General features: G+C 34.8%; 1 long non-coding RNA gene and 4 other non-coding genes across 5 annotated transcripts; 1 reads left to right on the top strand and 4 right to left on the bottom strand.

Moving 5' to 3' along the window:
- The first annotated feature begins 4,898 nt into the window (after window positions 1–4,898).
- On the top strand, window positions 4,899–5,490 carry LOC116169643. The gene is made up of 3 exons (XR_004145020.1): window positions 4,899–5,044; window positions 5,097–5,222; window positions 5,271–5,490. It is a non-coding gene; the product is annotated as an uncharacterized LOC116169643 (long non-coding RNA).
- A 3,429-nt stretch (window positions 5,491–8,919) lies between these two features.
- Window positions 8,920–9,014, bottom strand: Trnay-gua. Its single transcript has 2 exons — window positions 8,978–9,014; window positions 8,920–8,955 (listed from the first exon to the last, which is right to left on the bottom strand). It is a non-coding gene; the product is annotated as a tRNA-Tyr (tRNA).
- A 73-nt stretch (window positions 9,015–9,087) lies between these two features.
- On the bottom strand, window positions 9,088–9,178 carry Trnay-gua. The gene is given in 2 exon segments: window positions 9,088–9,123; window positions 9,142–9,178. It is a non-coding gene; the product is annotated as a tRNA-Tyr (tRNA).
- Window positions 9,179–9,251: 73 nt separating this feature from the next.
- Trnay-gua lies at window positions 9,252–9,342 on the bottom strand. Its single transcript is given in 2 exon segments — window positions 9,252–9,287; window positions 9,306–9,342. It is a non-coding gene; the product is annotated as a tRNA-Tyr (tRNA).
- A 9,277-nt stretch (window positions 9,343–18,619) lies between these two features.
- On the bottom strand, window positions 18,620–18,712 carry Trnay-gua. Its single transcript has 2 exons — window positions 18,676–18,712; window positions 18,620–18,655 (listed from the first exon to the last, which is right to left on the bottom strand). It is a non-coding gene; the product is annotated as a tRNA-Tyr (tRNA).
- Window positions 18,713–20,678: the final 1,966 nt, after the last annotated feature.

The raw sequence follows: 20,678 nt of genomic DNA on the forward strand, positions 1-20,678 counted from the left end.
GGCTTTGGGCCCGAGACGATAGAAAGAAAAGATTGAACGTTGGCAGAGTTGTTTTGGAAACGTTGAGTGACGGAATATCTTCCAAAAGTTGTAAAACGCAAGAAGTGTTTGCAAATTTAGGCAATACCGCCGACGCGGTAGACTACCATTTTGTTTACTTGTCTCAAAACAATAAAATGGCAGCTTTGTAGAAATGAGTGCACAAAAAATGTTGCTGCCTCCTGGACTTAATGGCACTATCGTCAGACATACAGGGTGGTGACTTGCGTAATGCATCATAGGAATTTCAATGTAAAATTCATAACATGCGATTATTGGCTCCCCAAATTATTCTAGAGCAAAAATTTATTAAGGTTTTTTGTAGAAAAAAATTTTTTACGTCAATCAACCGTATTAGTTTTCAATTTTTTGCAGAATAAAGACGGAAAATTGGAAAAATAAAACCCGCATCCTTTTCAATAATCTGTGATGCCATGGAATTTTCTAAAACAAAAAGATATCCAGTTATCAATTAGCAGCAGTTCGAAATGGATTTTATGATCGATTTGGTTACTGTCTTGCAGTTAATGGTGACTTATTCGAACATTTATTGTAAATTGTTATATTAGGAAACCGTTTTTAGTAATTTGGTCTTTCTTTATGTTGAATTCGCTGTTCTAAATATAATACTTTTTGATAGAATTTCATTTGTTTTATAGCAGACATTCCATGGCATGACGGATATTGGTGTAGTTTTTGTATTATAAAATTCCATGGCATCACAGATTATTGAAAAAGATGGGGGTTTCATTTGTCCAATTTTCCGCCTTTATTATGCAAAAAATTGAAAACTAATACGGTTCATTGACGTAAAAAAATGTTTTCTACAAAAAACCTTAATACATTTTTGCTCTAAAATAATTTGGGGAGCCAATAATCGCATGTTATGAATTTTTCATTGAAATCCCTATGATGCGTTACGCAAGTCACCACCCTGTATACTTAAATTATTTTCTCTAGAAATAAATTCTATTGAAGAAATAAGAGAGTTACAACAAGCGACAATTCGTTCTCTGAAGAATAAAACTGTTCAAGCAAGATGAAAAGAAGTGGTAGAAAAGTTATTAAATCAAAGAGATTTCAGTAGTAAAGAGCTAAAGCCATTTTTATCACTTTTTATTCGTGATAAGGTAGGGAATGTGTAGGAACTCGATATAGGACATGCACACCTGCATAGTCACCTTCCTCAGTTTAAAACATATTCGATTTTTTTAAAAATAATTGAATCAGAATTTTGTTAATAAAAATTTACGAAAGAACTTCAACTGAATTTATTACTCATCTTTCTCTCTAAAACACAGTTAGTGGTTTCTACATAATATTTTCATAAGTTTAAATTGTTTATGTTCAATTTAACGTAATAGCAAAGAGTAACTAATAATCTTTGGTAATAGGTAATTTCTTTTCCTCGTCACCAGCATGTAATATATGTAGAAAAATTATAAAATCATTCACTTATTCAATACCTAGCTATAATGATTGGAAAAAGTTGCCAAATTACTCGATCGTTTTGAACTTTACGCTAAGCTTTCCGTTTTGAAGGATATTGGATGTGAAACAGGGCGCGAAATGAAATACTGGTACCTCTCTTCATAAAACTGGGAAAAGAACCAGATGCTTAATAATATATGCCGAAAGCCGAATAAACTGCTTGTGATCCATTCTAATTTCATTGCATGACATGAATTATTAACGATCACCTAGCGGTTTCTGTCCGTCTGCCCGTTAGCACGATATCACTAAAACGAATTGGAAATGTAGCCCAATAAATAAGGAAGGTTTGTGATATTTCCGTTAGTTATAAACCGAATTGCATGGAATTCAATATGGGCATAGCTCTAGCCATATACTACGTAATGTCAAAAATTCAGTCTAATCGAATCAACATTAACAGTGCCCTTTTCGCATCTCGACCATTATTATGAAAGTATTTAAATGTAATTTTATACATATAGTTTCTATTTGTGACACTGATTACTTATTTTGGAATAGCGATAAGATAAAGTAGAAAATAGATCCCAAATTAGCACTAGAGATAATTTGGTCACGCTGTTGGTGAATCCATATCTTGTTTTTATGGCGGATTGCCAATTGAATTAATGGCTTATTTACCTTACTTCCAGATAAAATGAAGATACCAAGTCAATCATTTTATTGCGCACTTAAGCCCGTTTTACATGCTGAAAGTTACTTAATAAAAGTTGAAAGTGAAGTAAGGATCATGGCTGGGCAAATAAAAACTTATTTGAATAGCGAAAACATTTTACCATCTTTACAGTCGGGATTTAGGGCAAATCATAGTTGCACGACAGCTCTCTTACAAGTTACAGATTCAATTTTTTCCGCTATTGATAGTAAAAATATCTTAGTTCTCGTTTTGTTGGATTACTCCAGAGCCTTTGACAGAATTAATCACGATATACTTTTCGCAATTCTAAATTATAGTGGTTTTGGTAGTTCAGCAGCTAAATTTATCTCAAGTTACATTAGCAATAGATCTCAACGTGTAGTTTTTAATAAATGTGTGTCCAAATCTATAGCAGTACGTACAGGTGTCCCTCAAGGACCCCTATTATATATTTTATACTCTTCAAATTTTCATAAATGTCTAAAGCACTGTACATATCACATGTATGCTGATGATACGCAACTCTTATATAAAACATCTGATGCATGCCTAGATATGGACACCGTGAATATGCATCTCAGCGTTGATTTATCTAACATTCTGCAAACCTCTGAAAAGCATGGACTACAGCTCAATTGTAGAAAATCAGCTGTTATGTTATTCGGTAGATCGTTAATTGTTGACAAGTACAAGCATGCATTAATGGTTAGGTTAAAAGATACGGTATTACCAATCGTTTATGAGTATAAAAACCTTGGTTGTTAGACTCTAAGCTACGCTTCAAAAGACACATTGATCTAGTTGTAAACAAAGCTTTTATTAATCTTAAGATTATATTTAATAGTAGGTTCATTATCAATCCTAACATTAAGATAATGTTATGTGAAGCATTGGTACTGTCGCAATTTAACTACTGTGACTGTGTGTATGGTCCATGTATTGACCAAAGAGATTCCTTGAGAATTCAAAAGATGCAGAACTCTTGCCTTCGCCTAATATTTGGAATACGTAAATACGACCGAGTGACACATAAGCTAACGAACTTGAATTGGCTAAACATGAGTAATAGGAGATTGTTGCATTCCGCTTGTTTGTTCCATACCATACTGCAAACCAGAACACCTACATATTTATTTGAAAAAGTAATCTTTAGGAGCTCCGTTCACGATTTAAATATTAGAGATAAGCTTTCAATAACGATACTCCACCATAAAACGACACTTTTTAAACGTTCCTTCAGTTATAATATAGCCAACCTCTACAATAAATTGCCAATTGATTTAAAACAATTATCTTCTTATGCATTCAAAAAGAAATTGTACCTCATACTCCTTGAAAGACAGAAACATGCTTAGCAACACCATTCTTTCTTTACTTTTTTATAAATTTTTGTACTTTAGCTGTAGATAGCAGTCTGCGCTTTTGCTTTTCACTCTTAGTTATAGTTATCTCTTTCTCTCTCTCATTACCGGGTCTTTAATAACAGCTGTTCTTGTCACTGTAATTAATACATATTGTTGAAGGGTTGAGTGGTAGAGCAGACGGGGGTATCTTGGTAGCTCCAGTCTGAACTCCGCCCTATTGAGTTATTCTTTTTTTTTTATAAATGGGTTAAAATATTGTCTTACTTAATTAAAACTCAATAAATGTTATGGTCGGTGTTTCTTGTGAGAACTCAGGTCTAGCCTGGTTAACTAATCGCACGGATTAAAATCAAGTAACGATTAGTGTCTGTGTCTGTGTCTGGTGAAGTTATGTAGGGTTCTAAAGAAAAATAAAAATTAAAAAAATAAAATAAATATTCGCACACTCACATTGGAAATCTAGGGATAGTATGTAATTCATACTTACTAACATAGCTATTAATGGCCACAATAGTCAACGCTATCAGGAAAGAAGAAAACAAAACAAAAATATCATTATAATAATTCCTGTAATTTTATTAGATAGAGTTTATTGTGTAAGTGTTTCTTTGGCTTTGCGTTTGGGTTGTATACGAGTGGGTTGTGATAACGTGGTGTGTTTATGTGAAGAAGGAGTTTTGTGTTTTTTAACTGTGCTAGGACGTGTAACTTTATTGGGTGGACCCGTCTTTGTAGTGCAAGTTGCGTTACTTGTATTTATGGTGTTTCTTTGTTCTTGAGGTTGTATTTGTGTGGTTGCTTGGGTTATTGATGGAGATATTACAGTATTTTGTGAGCTAGTGGTGCTGTTTAGGTTTTTGTTATTATTATTATTATCGGTGTTTCTTGTGAGAACTCAGGTCTAGCCTGGTTAACTAATCGCACGGATTAAATCAAGTAAGTATAATTATTATTATTATTATTATTATAAGTAACTTTCCGGAAATTTCTGAAGTCCCAGATGTGCTTTATATCTCCTTCCATAGTATAAGTTTTACATGCTGCAAATGTATTTCACTTTCACCAAATACCAATTTTTAAAAAATGGGTGAGAAGGACGCCTTTCATAACTTACATAATTAGTTAACTTCAGCACCGACAACAAGAAAATTTTTCGCTCAGTAATCTTCCTTTACCTTCGCCAACACGAATGACCACAAAACATAACATTAATTTTCAATCTCCATTCTTTAGAGTTGGCCTTACCACAGTTCTTTACGCATATCTGTGACCATACCTTACAATTCCAGTTGAAAGTGAAATAACCAAAACTTTGAAAACATGTAAAACGCGCTTTAGGTAACAATGCAATCTAATCTAATTGTCCTACTCACCAACAGGTATAAATAGACACGGCCTGCGTCCTATTATCTGTATTTATTTTTTGTTGATATACCCACAATAAACGTGATGTCCTTTAATATTTTGTTAGCGACCGTTACACTATTCTTATGGAGCTTTTCTTCATCAGAGGGTAAGTCCGTTTGGTTTTAGGCAGTTCATTGGAAATTTTCATTTACTCGTAGCCCTAACATGTAGAAATTGCGATGACAGTTCAGCTGCTTGTCGAAGTGGAAGTGTTACTAACGAAAAACCCTGTACGACGAATGGAAGGTATGAAATGTTCTGCGTCTCCTTGGAAAAGCCAAACCGTAAGTAACCCGGATGATATGTTCATAATACTCTTTAAAATTATTTAGGTGTCATTTTAAGAGGGTGTGGTGCTAAACATGGGTCGAGTACGGTGTGCCAGCAGTTAATACAAAAGAATTCATCATACACAAATTGCAAAGAATGTTCATCACCAAATATGTGTAATTCATTCAATCACGGAAGCTAGAAGTATTCATACTTATTGTGATGTGATTAGCATTTCTGTATTTTGAGCTAATATCAGCTAAATAAACGTGGTTTTGAGAATTGTTTATTGATTTACTTAGTTAATACATTGAGAAGGGGCAATCTCATTCGTACATAGCATTGAATGAGTTACTTATTCAATATGTTAATCGGTGTTGGCACTTGGCAATGTTTTGATCCAGCAGCTGGCCAAAAAATTAATATCCAATGATAAATGTAAGGGTTTGAGAACATCTATAAGATGCGACAGAGTCGAACCAATGCTTTACACAAATTCAATAAAAAAAACGCAAAGAAAGCGACTCAACATTAGTGACGACCGTGACAGGACGCCAGACTAAAGATCGCGTGTCGAAAACTCATCCTTTGATCCCGAGATGAACATTATCGCAAGATGGAATTGCTCGATAAGCACTAGACTGAACTTCAGAGGTTGACGCAAAAACAAAAGAATGCTCTTCAAATCAAGGCGACTTGACAAATGCTCCAGCAAAAGTTTGAGGCATTCAAGAAATTAGAAGAGTTACTGGGCAACCTGATTCCATCGTCGGTACAAGAAATAACGAGCACCCCGATTCATTAGCGTTTATCCAACTTTATAGTATTTCTACTTCATATACAGGGTGTAGCATCTAAGATCTCTCGGATCATAATCAATTCACTAAATGTCATATTTTTTAAACAGTTCAAATGGCACCCCCCTAAACAAATTACACCTCTGGGTAGGCAACACTATAAATGTTCCACTTATATAAACAAAACCACACATTACATAAAACAATTTCAGAGAAAAACCAAGTCGAAACGCCAATTTGTAAAGAAAACGTTCTTTTCTGAACCCAAGTGTGCCAAGATGAAACAAAAGATGATCAATTCTCACAATTAACAGTACAGTATTGGCAGTGTATGCCTGTTTTTTAACCAGCGTTGCGAAAATATTTCAAACTCAAGCAGAACTGGTTGATATGGTGTTTACTCTTGGAGAGTGCCACCGGAACTGTTGGTTGGCGTCACAAGAGTACGGTGGGAGACACCCTGGCAGAACACATCCAGATCCACACGCGTTTCAACTACTGGGAGTACTAATTTCACGCACACTAATATGACGATTGTCAACAGCTGCCCCGAGAACTCTACTTGTTCATTTTACACTCTCAGTAGCTGTAAATCTTTCACTTTTTGAAACACGCGTGGATCTGAATGTGTTCTGCCAGGATATCTGCCAGCATGCACTCGTGACTCCAGCAAACAATTCCGGTAACAGTCTCTAAGAATAAACACTATATCAACCATTTCTGCTTGAGTTTGGAACATTTTTTCAACGTTGATTAAAAAACAATTGCCGACACTTTACTGTTAATTGTGACAATTGAACCTCTTTTGGTTCATCATGGCCCACTTGGATTAAGAAAATAAGGTTTTTTACAAATTGGCGTTTCGACTTGGTTTTTCTCTGAAATTTTCTTATGGAATGTGTGGTTTTCTTTGTATCAATGGAAAATTTGTAGTTTTGGCTACCAAGAGGTATAATTTGTTTAAGGGGGTGGCATTTGAAATTTTTAAAAAGTATGACGTTTGGCGAAAGTCAATCAAAAATTTAATTTTTGTGATAATGTACCTACAAAAAATTATGTGACAGTGCCTCAATTCAAAAATTAACCGCCTGCGCGATTTAGTTTCTCTAAAAAAAATTCCGAAAAACTATCAAGTTTTGACGAAAAAAGGTCGTTGAAGTTAGGGGTATAACACGTTACATAAAAAATAATTTTTCTTAAAAATCGAATTATCTTTAAAACTACTAGCTTTTCGGATATTAACCATATAATAAAAAAGACGTACTATTACACGTATAATTCAAACATGCATTCAAATACAGGGGGTTCTATTTAAAAAAAATGTACCATTTTGGTGCACCCTGCATAATTCCAAATATTTTAAAATGTGGAGAATATTCAACCATATCATAATACAAAAGCACTCTATCAAAAAATCTTATCTTCAAGGCATTAAGTTAATCCGCGCAAACGTCCACTCACCCTGTACACGTTAAATATATGTACTTTTAAGAGGCACACTCTGTGTACTTTAAATATTTGAAAGTATTGTGAGTGTAGGTACTTAAATTTGATTTCTCGTTCTTTGCATAATCACACTGTGCACATTTTAAATCGTGTTTTTTTTAAATATTTCAATAGTTATTCCGTTATTCTACTGTTGGGGTCGGAGACGAATCCAACAAATCAAAAATCATGGAAATCAGTCTAGCCGTTCTTGAGTTCTAAGTGGTAAACATGATACATAAAAATTTTAAAATTGACCGGGGGGGGGGGTAAATGTGAACCCCTCAACTGTATCCCTATGTGATTGCGACAAAGCAAAGTTTAGAAAGAAAAACTACCTTCGAAATCCACTACAAAAAGGAAAACGCTCTCGATGTACAGTGTACAGACAGACGGACAGATTGACAGGCCAAAGACAGTTGATGTTACCACGTTACATGTAAATTATATTACATGGTTTTGTTTATTACAACTAATTAATTAAAAATTTGTAACAGTCTTAAAGTAGATTAATTTATAACAGTAATTATTCCTTATCACTTACAATTTATGTAAACTCAAACGCATCGAAGTGGGAACTGAACTGAATAATAATACGATTTGCTTATATAGCAAAACCCCCTCTTTCTCGATAGTTATCGAACGCTTCCGGACACTTCCGAGCTCATCATTTATAATCGGTCTCTACTAACATCTACACACATAAGAATAAGTATAGTAAGTTTAAAGTTAGCAGCAGAATAGAAATCAATATAGGTATGGTATTGGAAGTCAATGGTAAAAACGCCAAAAGCTATTAAACCCTAAGCGCGAAATATTAAACAATGAAACAAAATTTAAATCTCTTCCACACATTTGTTTTTCAAGGTTATAGAAGTAGGTACACATAGCCCTAGACACACACCGGGAATTTTCTCGCTGAAAATAACGTATATGTGTAATCTTAGTGTACAAATGATTAATATCATAGTGGCACACTTTAAATCCAGAGAGCGTCGGACAAAACCCTGGTAGAATCCAAAACAATTCGTGCTTTTTCGATCAGACTTCTCAATCAAAAGTTATAGACTAGAAACCAATTTCGAAAGAAAATTCAAAGGGCCGTAACTTTTGAACTAGTAGCCCAATCTTGGAACTGTTTGAAATTATGGATTCTACAGGCCACATTCTATAAGAAAATTTTTTTCCGGGTCGATCTGAGATAATTTTTTTTCGTGCCAAAAAAAAGGCATAGTATAACCTTCCTTTTTTACCAAAAATCGACTACACTTTCTATTACAAAAGTATCGGTCAGTCGAATTTCGAACACTTGTCACACCAGTAGTCGTGGCACGATTACTTTCAAAAAGAGCTCTTTTTGACAATTGCAAGATATTGTGTAATTACCAGCACTTTTGCAACCATTTTAATGAAACAAACAAAAAATTGATCCTTCGAGCCGGATTTGAACCAGCGACCTATGGATTACCATCAGAAATTGCATCTACCTACAGTCCACCGCTCTACCAACTGAGCTATCGAAGGTGATAATGACAACGTCAATCAGTGATAATCACAACAGTGAAATGAACAAAGATAAGGAAATGTAAAAAAATACTCCTTCGAGCCGGATTTGAACCAGCGACCTATGGATTACCGTCTGAAATTGCATCTACAGTCCACCGCTCTACCAACTGAGCTATCGAAGGTGATAATGACAACGTCAATCAGTGATAATCACAACAGTGAAATGAACAAAGATAAGGAAATGTAAAAAAATACTCCTTCGAGCCGGATTTGAACCAGCGACCTATGGATTACCGTCTGAAATTGCATCTACAGTCCACCGCTCTACCAACTGAGCTATCGAAGGTACAGATACCCAGAAAATTGGTCCCGCTCAATCTCGACACGATGTTTAATTCAGAAAATGAACCTGCACTTTACTTATTCATAAAACATGTCCGTACATCGGCAAGACCCTTTGGGCACACCCTCTTGTGTAAACATTGATTAAATCAAGTAGTCTTGCGTAATCAAGCTAATGGGCTCGCAATCTAATCAAATTTCTCATTTCGAAACCAGTTTGGTGTATAAACAATATTAATACTTACAAATTGAGCTATAAAACAGAGGAGCAGGATGTCTTCATTACTTTTTTTTTAATAGACGCGTTTAATTAATCTGTAAACAGGTGTAATTTAATTTGCATGAAGAAACCATTCTGATTGTGGGTTTATTACGACCCACATTTATATTTCCAGTCCAGATGTATGCAACCGTGTTTAATATTAATACGCGCAGGTATAACAAAAGAAACGCGGACGCCTTGTCTTTGTAGAGAAAATGCAAATGACAGGGCACGATGGCCGCGATACATGTAAATTAGATTAATAGGAAGCTAGCAAAACTTGAAAAGTATGGAAGCCTTTCCGGTCCGTGGCACACAATCATCACCTGACACGACGTCTGACAACTAAATTACATGGGCAGAAGCAATTCTTTGATTGATACTTTTTTTTATAATTCCATCGCGTGGGTGTATAAATTAGAACCATAAAAACGGTCCAGCTGTGGATATCACATTCGAAACGGATTAATGTGGTGTTAACACGTCTTTATATAACACCCGCCTGCCTCGAAATCGTACCCCCCTTTAAGTCGATCGGGGCATCCCAACGTTTCTACCTTTACCAAAACGAAAACCGCACAAGCTCGCTCGTTTGGTACCGTTTTGGTACCGCTGTTAATAAAATGATTGAGATGTCAATTTCACGGGGTGCTTTATACTCTGTATTCAAAACACTTATAGTCGCCGTTTTTTGATGCGCAACGGACGCACTAACAATTCAATTTTATGTGATAAATGTTTTCACCATTTTTTAAATGGTATAAATTTAACTCGAATGTGCCAAGTACGTAATTGGATTCTCGATATGGAGACATTGCTAAAGATAAATCGTCTACCGCATGCAATTTTTCTGTGCAAGTAGCGCGGACATTTATTGTCCAAATTGTAAATGGCAAACGGCGTTCCCCAAGGTTCTATATAGGGCCCACTATTTTTAACTTATTCTATTGGATTGGATCCTGTAATTGCACAAAGAGATCGAAAAAATTCACCTTCCAGCATGACATTTCATGGCCAATAAACTTGACCTAATCTTCTACGACTACTATACAAGAGGAATAGCGGCAATGTTGTTCCAATCCACCAATTGACTTTACAGTGAGAGAAAATGTAATACGAAATCGTTATTGGAAACTTAAATCATACACAATTTATTATTCCACTTTCTTATATCCGCCGCGCGTTTCGTACGACTTAATAAATTTTTCACAATCATGCGATCATGTTGTAATACTTGTCAGTTGCGAGAAGGCAGCAATCATCTGGTTAAATATTTAAAATGAGGCAAAGTAGTAAACGAGGGACTCCCGTTTGCCACCTGCGATACTCCCACGATCTTTAAACGTGGCCAAACAACTACCCAATAGTTATGAAAACAACCCCGGCGGGAATATAAATACGATATTCTGCGACTTACTTTTATTTTCCTTTACCGGTTTTAATATTTTAACTTGTATCAATTGGATACGATCAAAAGGTAGCCGGTTATTATCCGCACGGCATCGGCGTTTTTTTTAAACCAAATCAAATATTCACCTATATCTCTGTTAACTGTTTGTCTACTTCCTTGCTGCACAGAACCACGCATAGATGCCGGAAATTTTTTTCAGATTTAGTTGCAGGTGGATCCGATTCTGCATTCTGTAACGCAAGACTCTGAACGCTCAACTTTACTGCTTACTTTCTGAATATGATTATGACTTGAAATTTAAGGGCTAATTAAAGTAGTTGAACCTACTTTTTCAGGAATATCGATTTATTGATATCTCATTTTTCAACTATACAAAAGATTTAAAGTTCGAAGCGTACCAAATCAGAATTTTGAAATTCGAAGGATTCATTGGGTGCGTATGGAAAATCTATGAACATATTGTCGAGTTCATCAGAGTATTGTATGAATTCAGAATTATTGAATTTGGGAGAGAAAGGAGGCTGAAAGAATAAATGTCATTTTTAATAAAAACATCATGTAATTTGTTAATTGCAGCAAAATATAAAATCTCAAGGAGAATAAAATGCTTTTTTTTTAATGGAACCCCCTGTATATTATTATTTATTACATATTTCGATTCGTTGGTCAATTTTAGAGTGACTCAATGTTTATCTAAAATGAGCCGTTTAGCTACAATTCGTCGATTTTTCAAAAAGTAGATGTCCAGTAAAAATTGAATATCGCAGTACCTAATCTTTAAACTGAGAAAGCCGTGACTCGGCAGTATTACTAATCATAAAACATACGCCGAACGACTAAAGTTAAACTTATTTTGTGTTAAAAGAAATCACTCCGTCAATTTTCAAAATTTCAATCAAAGGTAATTTGATTTTTTTAAATAGAACTACCCATTTTTTTTTATTGCATGAAATGTAGGACCTTTCTAACGATATAAGCATGCCTGTATGTATCTCTTGCCTATTTTTTTGTAATTCAATGTTTTTCGATTTTCAAAGCCTCTCAGTAATCAGTAGGCGCTTAAAAACCAATTCAAATGATAAAACATTTACTCCCAATAAAACAAAAGTTTTCATAGCCCACTTTAGAAAATTAAATTAATGAATTTCGCAATTAAACCAATAGCTTCAATAAATCAATTTGAATAGTAAGCCACGAAAGCCATATTTGAAAGTATTAAAACAAAATCAAATGAAATAACATCTGTCAGTTTAGTTCATTGGCATTTATAATTCTGTTGTTGATTGTTGTGTTAGAAAAATTGAATTTGAATAACATATTTTAAACGGTTTTTAAGTATTCAATCTTTTGCTCTTCTACAAAATGTTCTGGTACGCATCATAGAAGAAAATATGTGGTTTCATCACGACGGTGCCCTACCTCATTTTGCTATAAACGTTAAAGAATGGCCGAATCAATCATTTCCTGCAAGGTGGATAGGTCCACAAGGCCCTATAAATTGACCAGCGCGTTCTCCAGCAGACCTTACACCACTTGACTTCTTCTGATGGGGATACGTGAAAGGAACTGTGTGCAAAGAAGTCCTACCAACAAAAGAGAATATGAAACGCCAGCTATACGCTTGGTCGTGTCAAACAATGATTTTCTAAACCCATCGACAAATGTTTGGTCTTGAATATTTATTGAAGTAATTGTTATTTTTCTCTTTTTATTTTGGTTTAATCGTTTTCAAGTTTTTGTTTTGTTTTATTTGAAGGAAATTTTTTATAATTTCAATTGTTTATAATTTTTAACGGCCTACTAATTACTGAGAGGCTTTGAAAATCGAAAAACACTGTGAATTATTAGAAATTGTTGAATTACAAAAAATATGTAAAAGATAAATATAGACATGCTTATGTTGTTAAAAAGGTAATCAAATCCTACATTTGATGCGATAAAAAAACTTGGTAGTTCCATTTAAAAAAATCAAATTATCTTTTATTGAAATTTTGAAAATTGACGGAGTGATTTCTTTTAACGCAAAAGCACTTTAGCCGTTCGGCGTATGTTAGTACATTTCATGATTAGTACCACTGCAAAGTCACGGCCTTCTAAGTTTTATGATAACTGTGATACTTTTACTGGACATCTACTTTTTGAAAAAACCTCGGAAAAAACGACGAATTGCGGCTAAACGACCAATTTTAGATATCATGTGTAATAAATAAAGTCACACTAAAATTGACCAAGGAACCAAGGACCAAATATGTAATAATATTCAGAAAGTTCCATTAAAAAAACGCAACTTTGATATAAATCACCCTGTATAACAATTGCAATTTCGGTGAAAATATTTTTAGGTTGTAGCCTGAAGGGTCCTCTATCATTCCCCCACAATGAATTTTAAGTATGCGCATTAATAAACCCACTATCTTACACCCACAAACTAATGGCCCACCCTGTATACCTTTTTCTCGGTATTAAGTAATAAATTTATTAATTATCAGGGGCGGACTGGGTACTTAAGAGCCAGGTGGAATTGCATAGGTTACGGGCCACCACAAAAACAGTACTCCTTTCTCGAACATCAATTACCATACAGTTTTTTTTTTAATTGTAGCTGATAATTAAAAGTAACAAAATATACAATCCACACGAGGTGCGTCGCCTATCATTGTATTTCAGCACTTTCATGCTACGACAAAAAATGATAAATTCATTCTAAAACACTTCAATTAAAACAGAATTTTTTAACAACCTAACATCAACCCCAATTAGAGAAACGTGTTAATAATTTATTAATAGTGCAAGAAACTAAATACAGCACATACTTATAAATTTCCAACGGGCCATTATGATCTACAGGCCAGGTGGCAACCGCCACCCGCCCCCCCGGGCCAGTCCGCCCCTGTTACTTACGTTTTCTAATGAAGAAAACCTTCACCTGGTAGGATGTTTCATTTCATGCAGCTGAAACCCTTCTGCAATACGAATTTTCTCAATTAAGCCCAAACAAGTTAAAAAGTAATCGTAAACGATTTACATAAAGCGCATTTCCACTTGCATTCATTTCCCATTTATAAGATGCAACTTCTGTTAAAATCGTAAAAATCCGGCCACAAATATGAAAATAGCGTTGCACATGGGCAATCCATTTTTGACGTGTTTAAATTCTTCCATAAATAAAAAAGTTGGCACTGCGCATGCGCAAAACCAAATTTTGAAATTGGCGTTTGATTTTCCTTTATTCCAAGTGCCTATGTATCAAATTTCATTCAAATACTTTTATAAGTAAAAAAGTTTGCAATTCGGTTTATAAATGGTCGAGATGCGAAAAGGGCACTGTGAATTTTGAATCGATTCGATTCAACTTTTGGCATTGCGTATTATATGGCTAAAGCTATGTCCATATTGAATTTCATGCAATTCAGTTCATAACTAACGGAGATGTAAAAGCGATCGAACATTTCTAAACAAAGTTATCGTTCACACGGACAGATAGATGGACAGACAGACAAAGGAACAGACGGAGAGACCAACCGGCAGGCGACAGATAGCAATGCAAAATTATAAACGATCTCTAGGATCGTAAATAAACGGCAAAAGTGTAAAATTATGGAACATGTAAAAAACGGTTTTTTGTTTTTTTTTACAATAACTTTTTTTGTAAGCGGTACAGAAAAAATTCCTTCCTTGGTACAAGACTCGACACCTTAACGAACCAAATAGCGAAAAAAGTAGAACAATAGCTCTTAAGATAAAGAACTAGTAGCGTCGCAAAGTTAGCGGACGGACGGACGGACGGACGGACGGACGGACGGACGAAGTGGCCACAATAGCGCATTTTTTTTTTATTTTTGTGGAAATGCGCTAAAAATGTTAAATCGCAATTAAATCATACAGTACTAGACATTTTGCTATAAGTAAAAACAGGTAGATAATTAATTTCCTTAATTACCTATATCAATTGTACAAATCTTTTACTAATTTATTTTGCAACCCATTTGAATTATTATTAGCATAGTTTATTAATGTAAAAATTAGAGAAGCGTTAGTTAGTCCATTCACATCCTTTTCGAGATATTCTAAGGGCGGATTTTCATAAAATCTTTACCAGTCATCAAATTGTTACCGAAATTGTTACAATATGTCCATTTTTCTAGTCTGCAATATTTCTTTTACAAAAATGTACATTTTTCAGCACGCCTAATTTTATGCTACTGTATATATTTTACCAGTGACCAATTAAATTTCGCAATTCTGAAGAAATTGTGATTAAAAAATTGCAATTAATTTTTTGGTTAAATCCAAACTCTTTTCTAAACAAATGAATTATACCAATAAAAAGGAACAAAAAAAAACTTTTGAATAAAAGGACATATCAGTCATTCAGTTGTGTGAAGTAAGGTGTAAGCAACATAACTTTGATCCAGAGAAGTGCGTGGAAATTTTAGGTCACGACAAATACAGGGAGCCCATTATGTATGGAATATAGGTAGCATATATCTCGGTAAATATCAAATTTATACAACATTTTTCTATAAGAAAGTTGTTTAACATTTTATTTCCCATAACAAGGCAGCCTTCAGTTGTTTTTATTTAAGAAAACAAATGAGTAACGATAAACAATTGAATTTTTTTAATGGCAATGCGTTTCAGTAGGCTCATTTGATAGATTTTTTTCTCTTTTCGATAATATATCACGTTAGTACCGTTCAAAAAATTTATTATAATTAGATCAATAACATTCTTATTAAACCTTGAAGACAAAACGAAATTAAGTAGTAGTAAAATGGTTTTCATCGCTATGAATCTTCAAAATTTCCACCATTAACTGCAAGGCAGTGGCATAACCTATCACAAAAAACTCGAAACGAAAAAAAATTCTTCTACACGCGTGCTAACGTGTTACGTCATTGAAAAGAGAAAAAATATCTCTATCAAATGAGACTTAAAGCCGCTTTACATTAGGCAATTTTCGTGCAATGCAAGAGCAATGCAAGTTAGAGATACGTTACTGCGCATGTTCATACGCAATTCAGGTGCAAGAAAAATAAATAGAGAAAGTTCTATTTCACTTGCAAGTTTGGCGCAAGTTCTAGTAACTTTTCTAGTAATTTTGTCAATACCACAATTTATTTGGTTTCGCGTGTGTTATTTTGTGTGTTTTTTTAATAGCAAGCGCCACCACATAACAAGCTGTAACCAGTTTAATTTCCTTTTGTTTGCTCATACCTAATGGTCAATTTTATTAAGTTTCAAGAATAACCTTCTGTGTAAACAAACTGAAAAGTTTCAATTTTTGAAAAATATGTTGTCAGTACTGCAACACTTTTCTGAACTTGCACAACAGTTGCAAGACAATTGCATTAAATGTAAAACCGTAATAAGCAATGCAAGGCAATTTTAGATTGCATAGCAGAAGCCTTGCATTGCACTAAAATTGCCTAATGTAAAGCGGCTTTAATGCAAGTGTGCATTGCTATTTAAAAAAATTCAATTGTTTTGCGTTATTCATTTGTTTTCTTAAATAAAAACAATGGAATGCTGCCTTACCTATTATAGGAAATAAAATGTTAAAAAAAGTTTGAATGTTGTTTTCAGTATTTTGCTACAAAATTCTACAACTCCAATTGAAATATATTTACAAGTGTTTCTCTTGCAAGCTTGTGAAAAGCATAATATAAAGAAGCATTACAAAATATGCAACGCAAAAAGTGAAAGCGAAAAACGCTTCTACCGACCTTTCTACCTAGGATGTTTCATTTCCTCCAACTGAAACCATTCTGTAATAGGAATTTTTCGAGGAATTATTTAAAAAACGTAAATCCCGATTAGATAAAGTGCTATATCACTAAATTCAAAAGAAAAAGGACTTAAAAATATTATATGGGAATATCAGGGCCGTATTTAAAAAAAATGAAGTTGATGATAGTTCCGCAAAGACGAAACTTCGGATTAAAAAAATTAACAACTGCCATACGAAAGTTAGATGAACCTTTCATGATGACCTTAATAATAACCAGACCAAGGTTTCAAAAACTTGACCACAGTTTGTGTGATTGAAAAAAGACATTTCGTATTTACATCGGCAAGAAGATCAGTAGGAGCATTCCTTTTATGTGTCTTTAAATCTGGAGAGAATGTTATTTATTGCGCAATTCAATAAATGAGACATGTTCTCTTGGAGGTGTGTAAAAACATCATAAAGCCACAGGTCCACAGTGGAGCACCCCGTGTCGATATAGGTATATATAAAATATATTTTTGAAAAATGTTATGGTACTTTAATATTCCAATCACCCAGGATACCAAATAATTTCGCGTAATTTAATTGAGGGCAGTATTAAAACTTGAGTGTCTATAAAGGAAATTGCATAAATAAAACTCATTAAAAAGTAATAGAATCCTTCTTATTTTTTTTTAAATAATAACATAAACCTCCTTTTTTACTTTAATAATCACGTTCGACTTAATATTACATAAAGAATACATTTATCTGCATTTACACCGTTCATTCGTAATAATTTTTCATAAACATTTCCAAATATAAACGCTGCGAGGAAAAAACTAATTAGTAGTTTGCATATATAAATACGTAGTAGGTATCATTTAGTGTACCCATTAAACTCAAAACTTGGCGTTATTTAAATGCATACAACTAAAAATATTATTATGAATGTTCGCTGCCTTTTACCATATAAGTGCTACCCTCTCATAATTACATTTCTGTTTCTCTCTCTCAATCAAAACATCTGCCAGACTAATTAGTATTAAAACAGCGGACAGCTGAGACGTAAACAAAAACAAATTATAAACAAATAACTTGTACGGCTTGCGGTAATTGCGAGGAGATACAGTGAATTTTTTATCTGAATATATTATTACACGGGACCCTTTTGTTTTTATGGTCGATGATCAGGATTGGTTAAGGGCTTCTAAAGACAAATACTGCCCTAGATAATGAAATGCGATGTACTTCTATCACTTTCATTGTATAAGGGTGCAAAATCTACATATCGTTATTGCGGATTTGTTATCGTTTACCCATCTTTTTGTAGTTTTTGCAATTGCACTTTTTATGATTATTTGACATATAAATTCACTTTCATATGAAACTGCTCGGGTACTGGGGCTTTCAATTTTAAAATTATAAATTTTTATTGGACGCAGGGAGCAGAGAAAGAAAACACGGCCCTAACAATGTAATTCTTTTCTGTTCACTGCAAACTAAAGTATGGGTGGAATTGTCACCATTTCAAAAGAGATCTAGTCTAGAAAAAAATGCTGTCCAAATATAAATTCCGATTTTCGAGTATGGGATTAGAAACTTTTATCCTTCTAATCTTAAGACTTATTATGCGTTGTCCGCTCGTATTCAATATAACAATTTTATTTCACCGTCTGTCTGTTATAATTGAATTCGGTAGTATACCAACTTTACCTTTCACGTTGTGGAATTTAAAACCTTAATCTGATTTAAAAGGTGACAATTCCGAATGAAGGGTTGCCCGATTGCGGATGATTGAACGGTTGCCGTTGTCAGCTGGTGATGGATTTACTTTTCGAGATTTACTCGACGGAAATGTACTAACTTGTATTTGAAAGTTGGCAGTAAAAAAGTACTCCTTCGAGCCGGATTTGAACCAGCGACCTATGGATTACTATTTTCGATGTTGCATCTACAGTCCACCGCTCTACCAACTGAGCTATCGAAGGTTGAAAGATTGTGGCGATCAGTAAATATAAGCGGGAAAATACTTCAACTTGATCTTGACAAAATTTGTTGAGTTTTATCGGCAGAATGTGACTGATGGAAACTATAAAAATATCAGTACAGAAAGTCTGCGATGTATATAAATCAGGCTGTAAAAATCTCGCAATACAATAAAATTTCGTTTGTAAGTTTGTATAAACAATTTTACAATTGGCTCGATCATAGGGAGTTGATACCTACTTAATATAGTGGGCATAGCAATACAGAATTGAATATAGGGGATGGAGTTTGCATTTTTTAATTGATCTAGCAAGTCGACTTTCTATTAATGAAAATAGGAAAACTTTTGCTATATTTTTGGTACCTAGTTTTTATAGGTAATGATAATTGTTACTACCCGTTTTACAAGGAAAATCTATACAAATACAACTGACTTTATTTTTATCTGTCGTAAACAACTACTTTTTCTCAAAGCACACTCACACCACCAGCCTGAAGTTACATTCGCTTTTTTTTTAAGGACATTCGCTTTTGGGGTAGTACCAATCTAAACGGGAAAACAAAAAATAACTAGGACCGGGCTGAAGTTACATTCGTTTTTTTTATCAACGGCCATCGGAAGTGATGGCACTGGGACCATTTCTCATCCCCTTTTTGGAAAATAGCCCTAAACCCCGACAAATTCGTCCCCGAAGTTGACAAATTGCGCAAGTGTGTGAATGAGTGAGTTTTGCACGCGGATGATAAGGGGGCCTGGAGGCCCAAGGGTCCACCTAAAACCCCCTAACTGTCGTTTTTCGAAAAGTGCTCCACAGTTCGAGAAACTCCATTTTGTTTGGGCAAACAGCTATCTCAGAAAATTCCCCTGTACATAGTAGTTCAAAACGTGTGCGGATAATTCGCACCCGGACATTTCGCTCCCGGATAACTGAAACGTCTTTTGTGGAGTAATTAAATACCAAATAGTACCTAGTTATAGTATATCTACAATATTATGGGTAATATTCGCTACTTTTGAGACGCTCTTAATATTAAAACAGAATCAACATATAATACCGTACACAAAGACCTGTGTGAACTTGGCCCCCCAACTTTAGAAAGCAATAATTTTCGTGATTGAAATCGATTGCGCTTCGTTTGCGCACGTTTGCGCACAATTGCATTTTGTTTGCGCGCTGCCCGTTTCAAAATTACGAAGGAATCAAATTTGGGGGGGCCAACTTCACAACTGCCCCCCAAGTTTACAAATTTGATATTTTTTTTCTTGTGATCGTTTGCGCATGTTTGCGCTCCCAATATCTTCGTTCGCGCCCCCGTCGTTTTTTAGTTATTCCAAATACAAAATTCCATACTGGCCCCCCATTTTTCAAATTTGGCGGTTTTTTTCCTTTTGATCGTTTACGTTTCGTTTGTGCACGTTTGCGCACAATTGCATTTTGTTTGCGCGCTGCCGGTTTCAAAATTACGAAGGAATCAAATTTGGGGGGGGACAACTTCACGACTGCCCCACATCTTTACAAATTTGACATTTTTAGCGCATTTTCCAACGAAGTTGGGTGCGCTATTGCAGTCACTTTCTCTGTCCGTCCGTCTGTCCGAGGCCTTAATTGTATTGGTATTGGTAGCGCAAACGAAGCGCAAACGATCACAAGAAAAAAAAGTGAAATTTGTAAACCTGGGGGGCAGTCGTGAGGTTGGCCCCCCCGAATTTGATTCCATCGTAATTTTGAAACCGACAGCGCGCAAACAAAATGCAATTGTGCGCAAACGATCAAATGGAAAAAAAATGGCAAATTTGAAAAATGGGGGGCCAGTATGGAATTTTGTATTTGGAATAACTCAAAAACGACGGGGGCGCAAACGAAGGTATTGGTAGCGCAAACATGCGCAAACGAAGCGCAAACGATCAGAAGAAAAAAATGTCAAATTTGTAACCTTGGGGGGGGCAGTTGTGAAGTTGGCCCCCCC

The sequence above is a fragment of the Photinus pyralis genome, unplaced genomic scaffold (assembly GCF_008802855.1).
Source record: "Photinus pyralis isolate 1611_PpyrPB1 unplaced genomic scaffold, Ppyr1.3 Ppyr1.4_LG4, whole genome shotgun sequence".
NCBI lineage: Eukaryota > Metazoa > Arthropoda > Insecta > Coleoptera > Lampyridae > Photinus > Photinus pyralis.